Source organism: Amphiprion ocellaris, chromosome 9, assembly GCF_022539595.1.
Source record: "Amphiprion ocellaris isolate individual 3 ecotype Okinawa chromosome 9, ASM2253959v1, whole genome shotgun sequence".
Lineage (NCBI taxonomy): Eukaryota > Metazoa > Chordata > Actinopteri > Pomacentridae > Amphiprion > Amphiprion ocellaris.
The window spans coordinates 5,682,610-5,690,405 of record NC_072774.1 but is presented as its reverse complement, the minus strand read 5'-3'; positions in this window follow the sequence as shown (position 1 = coordinate 5,690,405).

The following is a 7,796-nucleotide window of genomic DNA, read 5'->3' as shown; positions in this document are numbered from 1 at the left end:
GCCGCAGTGTCCTGTGTTTTCTTTAAAATGCACATTGTTATTGGGGTAAATTCAGATGTTTTACTGCATTATTGAAGACAAAAGCTGAAGATACAGACTCACATTCATGGTTACGCTTAAAATAAGAGTGGATTAGAGACAAAACTTCACAGTTAATGAGTAAATTATGCAATATACTAAGTGTCAGGAGTAAAATCTGTAATTTCCATCACAATTATAGTGTTTTAAGGCTGTAAAAATGTAAAACAAAAGTCAAATTTGAGCTAAATTTACACAGAATACATATATCTGCATGTCAGATTATTCTAACAGTGTTCTGTGATTTTGTCAAAATGCGTGTTGTGGAAATTCTGCAAAAAGTCAATGATACATATGCCTTTTAAAGACAATAGCCAAAGGTAGAATGTCACACTCACAGTCAAGCTAAAAAAAGAGTAGAGAGACAGATCTTCTGAATCATACTGAATGTCAGCAGTAAATTATAACATTTCCATTACAATTACAGTGTTTGAAAGCTTTTTAAAAGGAAAACCGAGGTCAAATTTGAGCTAAGTTTTTACACAGTGTGTGGGTCTGATTATTCTGAGCCACAGTGTCTTGTGTTTACGTTGTGGAAATTCTACACAAAATTGAGAGGTATTTACTGCAGTAGAACCTATAAATGCAAGAACCCATGATAGGTCACACTCATGGATAAACCAGAGTGAATCAGAGACAACCTTTTTTGCTGGTGATGTATGAAATATGCAAAATACCAGGTGTCAGCAGTAAAATACAGAATTTCCATGCCAATTATTGCATTGCAAGGCTTTTAAACGGGAAAACCGAGGTCAAATTTGAGCTAAGTTTACACAGAATACATGTGTCTTTGTGTGTCTTGTCAGACACAAAAGCCTCTTGACAGGTAAAAGGCCTCGTCTCTCCCTCGGGCTCTCACACCGAGTGGAGGTGGGATTAGGAGGGTGAGGAGGGAGGAGGAGAGCTTCATGTTAGCATGAGGTCCAGATCAGCCTCCAGCCTCGTTAAACACCATCGATCGCCACGGTGACATTTCGCAGCACATGCCGTCTATACTGTCACTGCCATCACTCACTCGTGAGCTCCAACACACACACAGCAGCAGCAGCAGCAGCAGCAGCAGCAGCAGCAGCCAGGTGATTGATAGTAACTGTGCTGGTGAAACTGTGAGTGGCTCCGACTGCGCAAAAGAAAGAAGACGAAAGTTCAGAGAGAGCGGACGAGTGTGGAGTGCACTCTAGTGTACGTATAAAACCTGCAAGGCAACATCAAATCCAAGTTTAGTGAAACAGAAATTGAGTCTTTCAGATGCATGTGCACAAATGAATCCTCCTTTTATGACAATAAAATGTCTGAGCTTTAAGTAAAACAACCTGAAGCCTGAAATCAACACCAAGACTTTGACCCAAGAGACTGAGGTTTGGTTTTCACCTGCTCCTTGGTAAAGCTCAGGGTGAAAAAAAAGCCCAGATTGGGTTAAAATTCAACCCATTCACAGCATATCTGAAGCCTCTCATCCACTGTATTGTTTACCAATCTGAGCATGACTGCGCTGAGAAGAAAAATTGTAAATAAACAGTGAAAGTCTGACAGCAAGGGCTCATAAAAGCAAATAGATGTTTAAAAATAATTCATTTTTCAGCTGATTTACATACAGTAAAGTTCAGATTGAGCAGTGTGGAGTGCACCAAACCTGCAATGCAACACCGAAACTTCAATCACAGTTTAATAAAGCAGAAATTGACTCTTGTAGCTGCATGTGCACATAAATGAATCCTTCTTTTATGACAATAACATGTCCAAGCTGCAAGTAAAACAACCTAACGTGAAGCAGTCAGTCAATAACAGGACTTTCACCCAGCAGAGTGAGGTTTGGCTTACATTTAGGGAAAATAAAACAGTTTGGGTTAAAATACAACCCTTTCACAGCATATTTGAAGCTTCTCCTCCACTGTTTAAGTTACAAAATTGTACATGACTGCAATCTGGCGACAAGAAAAAAATCTGGCAGCAAGGATGCCAAGAAAAATACATTCTAACATTCAAAAACTGCAAAAACTGTGAAAAGAACATGAAATATCTGCAAAAAATCATGTTTGTAGCTGATTTATGTACAGTAAAGTTGGGATTGAGCAGGCTGGAGTGCACCAAACCTGCAATGCAACACCAAATCTGCTACCCCAGTTTAAAAAAGTAGAAATTTAACGAAAGATTATGGCATTTAGCTGCATGTGCACATGTTAATTCCCTTTTGATGATAATAACAAGTGCAAGCTACAAGTTAAACCACTTGATGTGAAGCAGAAGGGTTACCAAGGTGTACATGATTGCACTGAAAAGAAAAACTGTAAATGAACAGTCAAAATCTGGCAGCAGGAATGGCAAGAAAAATACATTATAACATTCAAAAACTGCAAAAACTGGGACAATAACATCAAATATCTGCAACAAATATTATTTTTAGCTGATTTATGTACAGTAGAGTTCAGACTGAGCACCAGACCTCCAATGCAACACCAAATCTGCAACCCCACATTAGTGCTGGGCGATATGACGATACATATCATGAGAACGATAGAAAAGTGTCTATCATTCCATTTCTCTTCTATCATTTCTATCGTTTCTAACCTGATTTTATCAATTATTACAGCAAAGATATCATTAAATAGCCTGCGACGATTGTGTAAGTGATATCTTGTCATTATGCATACTCTAAGTTTATATAAGTGAAAATAAAGAAGAATAAAAAAGATTTTTCGCAAAGATACTCCATCTTGTGGTTTTTGCGACATGACGCTGCTTTACGTTCTTTGATTCTCACGTGGGTTTGCGACATGCTTTATGTTACTTAACTCATGAGTGCTGAACGATAGACGCGCAACAGGTAGGGCTGACCCGAATAGCAGTTTCTGGGCTCCGGATATTCGGTCCGCTTCGTAACGTCTGAGGGGGTGTTGACGGACGGACGGATGAACGAACAACGAACCACATACCACCATTGGACCGAATATTCGGATATTCGGGTCCAGCCCTAGCAACAGGTTGAAGTTTCATGGAGAAAAGTAAGCAATGAAATTTTTGTCAAGAGAATTACTGAAAACATACTTTATTGTGGTATATCATGATATATATCGTTATCGTGATACAAAATAATCCATATCATGATATATGATTTTTTCCATATCGCCCAGCACTACCCCAGATTAAAAAAGCAGAAATGTAACAAACAATATGGCTTTTAGCTGCATGTGCACATAAATTAATCCTCCTTGTGTGACAATAACATGTCTGAGCGCCAAGTAAAACAACCTGACGTGAAGCAGAAGCTTGAATCAGACCAACACACACACACACACACACACACACACACACACACACAGTGAGCTGTCAATCTGGCAGCCGATCGATCAGCGCTGACAGATTGCAGATACCCAGAGTCTTAATTAGAGGTCCCATTAGAACATACAAACACAACCAATGCTTCTGCACACACACATTCAAAGCAGGTATGTTTTTTTGTTTTTTTTGTAGCTGTGGGTTTAAAACTGGGTTTAATCTGATCAGAATTGTAAAATGAGCAGAAATATATGCTTATAAATCATATTTATTCAATGATGGGGAATACATTAACGCCTACAAACATGAAGCTGGGATTCCTGCAGAAGATGTAAATCCTAAAACGACTGGTTCGGGGCCCTGGTTTGGTGCATGTTGGCTCGCTGTGTCACCTGCACAGCACAGAGCCTCCGTTAGCGTTATTAGCAGCACCTGAGCAGCTCCGGCTCTGACGTGTCACTGGTGTCTGCTGCGATAGAGGCTTCAGGATGTAAAAAAATACAGGGTAGGACGTGAACGGAGCTCCCTGCCGGCTTCCTCTCCTGCTGACAAACTTCCCGGATTAGACAGAAACAATTGGCACCTGAGTCCTCCTGGGTTTAACACACAAATATTCACACACAAACACACAGTTATGTTTTTATCGGCATGAGCAAGGCCGCCGCTAAGGGGGGGTTCAGGGTGGCCACCAATGCAACCAACAGTAAAGCCCCAAAAATGATGTTCCTGTTCCACTAAACTGCATTTTTATTTATGTATTGAAAGAAATATCCTTAGATTTTGAACCTCTTTTCTCACCTGTGACCTAGTAAGGAGGGCCTCCAGTTTAAAACAATTAGAAAGTCCACATAAAGACAAAAGAGGTGAGGATGAAGCTATAAGTCAACAACAGTTTTCACTTAGTATTTGGCTAATTTAGGCACCAAATCTAGTTGTTGAACTTCGGGAAAATATCATGGTGTGGGTTGAAATATGACCTTTTCACTACATGTTTGCAGCTTCTACTCAGTTTCTTTAATAACCAGGGTGTACATGATTGCACTGTAAATAAGTAAATAAATAAATTTTTAAAATCTCTAAAATAAACTGAAAATCTGTCAACAATGGAGCCAAGTGGTGGAATAATGTATTATTCAAAAACTGTAAGATACGCTGAAAATATATGCAAATACCTGTAAATTTATTTTATTTTTTAGCTGATTTATGCACGTTAAAATTGTAATTTTATGGTTGTTTAACACTGTTAAATAACAAATTACGGTATGAAAAAATACAGATTTTTGAGGTAGACAATTTTTAGAATTTTTGCTTCTTTTTTTTTTACAGTAAACAGATACATTAAAGGTTTTATTGAGATTTTACTAAATTTTATCTGTAATTTTACAAAACCAGAAAAATCAGTAAAATACAATAATAATAAAATACATTTTAAAAAAATTATTAAATTGAATTAAATATATATATATAATTTTATTTTTTAAGCTGAATTACATAGAATAATTGTAATTTTATGGTTGTTAATCATTGTTAAAGAACAAATTATGTTATGAAAAAAGAGATTTTTGATATAGACAATACTTACAGTTTTGGCTTCTTTTTTTTACGCTAAACAGAAAAATTAATGCCTTTTTTAATTGAGATTTTACCAGATTTTATCTGTAATTTTACAAAACCAGAAAAGTCTGCAAAATAAAATAATAATAAAATAAATTAAATTAATGAAATAAATAAGTACATAAACTGTTATAATTTGACTTAAAAAATAATTTTTATGATGTCGTTGACTGTACAGGTAAGACAGAAATCCTTTAAGACATTTTGATTTGACACATTTTGCATATTTACTCTTTAAGACTATAGAAGTGAAACTCGCTGAACAAAATAAGACTGACACAGAACCTGCAGACCAAAAGAAGGAAATTAAACTCTGGATGGACGTCTTAACTAAGTGGGTGTCCTGAGCAGAACATCAGCACTTTGGACATAAGCAGTTTAAATTGAAATTATCTCATAATTCATCAACAAATAAAACAGAGTACAAATATCTGGGAATTTTAATCAATGAGAAGCTGATTTTTAAGCATTTTGTGTCCATCCTGGTGACTATGCTACGCTGAAATAGTGGTTTCTTTTATAGGAATAAATCGTGTTTCATAATGCATTGTAGGAAAACGTTTCATCAGAACTAGTGACATGTAGTGCAGCTGCAAATCTGTCCCTCGTTATTTAGATTAATCACAGGTGAAGGTAATTATACTCATCACTGTGGCATGTATGCTGAGGCTGCTGGTCCTCCCTCTCTGTAAGGTGTGATAGACACTGGCTTTTATTTATTTACACGGCTTTTATTAAAGTTTCACCCCTTTATATTACCTCACTTCTGTGATTTAATGCGGCCCCTTACCACAGACAATTAAATAATTAAACTGTTTTTACTGAGCTTGGAAGATCTAGTTTTACTCACTGAACACCTGCAACCTGGAATAACCTGCAGAACAACAGAAAGCTTGACTCATTTTTAATTTAATATTTTGCTCACAGCTGTTCTTGTTTAAGTTGATTTGCGTGTTTTAAAACTTAAATGCGCTAATTAATGTTTTTTAAAATAATTTCACTAATCTTGTCTTTTAATTTTTATCCAGGTTTCAATTTGTGTGTCAATGTTTTGTTTTTTGTTTTAGCTTTTTTTGTAATTTTCTTATTCTGCTACATTGTAAATGAGGCTTCTGCACCTCAGAGTTTAGATAAAAGTTGAATGAATGAATAACTTAAGCACCCTTTTGAGAGTTTTAATGAGCTGAGGGTCCAAAAGATCCAAGATTCAAGAGTTTCTATTTGTCACAGGCTCATACAGTATGTGCAGTGAGGCTGGGCAATAACAATAAGACATTATAATGGACAAATCTTGAAGAAAAAAAAAATAGAAAATTTTCAAAAAAGCTAATTATTTTATAAATGACTTGTCATGTGTCTCTACATGACATAAAGAAATGATAAAAGGGAGTAACCAAAAAATAACCTGCAGAGATTTGCTTAAAAAACAATAATTAAGACATTGTGCCACCCAGATGTGAGCATAGACCCAGCCTGGACACTCACACAATGAATGACACTCTCGTGAAAACATGAAGTTGCCCGGGTGACACCAAACTTTTGAACAATAGTGTGTATTCAAATACTGAAGAGTTCCTCCAACTTTACACCAAGTCTTCACCCTGCAGCTGAGTTATTTACATTATTAGAGCTCCACGTTGACAAACACAGGCAGAAAGAGGAAGCTGAACGTTTCTGATTTGCTGTTTAGGCTCTGGCTGTGAGCTTTGTTCCTCCCCCTCAGTCTGCAACTCTGGGAGTCCCCTGAAAGTGGACACACACGCACAAACGCAGGAGCACACACACATCCACGACATGCGTGCAGCACCGGGGGAAATCCCGCGGCCCGTGTGCTGCTGCGGCCCCTCGCATGGAGCATCCGCTGGGGGAAGAGTGTGTGGGGGGTTGGCCTAAATGTCAAAGGTAAAAGGTGCTGCAGCAACACAAGTGGAAACATGCAATAGACCCACTCACAGCGGCTGATCTCAGCAGAGAGGAGGGGGAACCCCGGCTCTGTCTGCCCTTTTTTTTTTTTCTTCTTCCAAACACAACACAGATAAAAATATCACACTTAATGTTTCTTTCCACAGGATTCATGCTGTCAACTGTAACAAGATGTACGGAAATTACAAAAACATAAACACACTTGCAAATCTGACTAATTTGATGAACTCTCTCACCTCTTTGCTGTAGCTTTTACTTGTTATTAAGTGATTTTGGAACTTTAATTAGGAATTTTTGGATTTTAATTCATATTTTAGCATTTGTTGATTATTTTTATGTTACTTTTTTGACCCATAAAAGGCTAGAATATGGTGAAAAATGTCAATCACTGCCCAACACACTGTCCTCAAATGATTTCTTTTGTCCACAACCAAAAGGAATTCAGTTTCCTGTCATAAATCAGCAAAGAAACCACAAAATATTTACGTTTAAGAATCTATCATCTGAGAATTAGAAAATGAATTAAAAGTGAACACAAGATTATGTAAGTAGTTGGCAATTAATTTAATAGTTTACAACTAATCAAATGATTGAATTTGTTGTTGCAATCATATAATTTAAACTCTATTTCTTAAATATAAAGTCTAATTGATTAGTTATTTAGTCTATTAAATGTCAGAAAATGGTTCAAAATGTCAACTGGAGTTTCTCAAAGCTAAACATGACAAATGGCAACCCAAAGATATTCAGTTTACTGTCACACAAGAGCAAAGAAACTAAAAAATATGAATATTTAAAAAGCTGAAATCAAAGAATTTAGACTCTATTTCTTAGAAATTAAGTCGAAATTCTTTCTCGATTGATTGTTTGGTGTATAAAAATGCTAGAAAATGGCGAAAAATGTC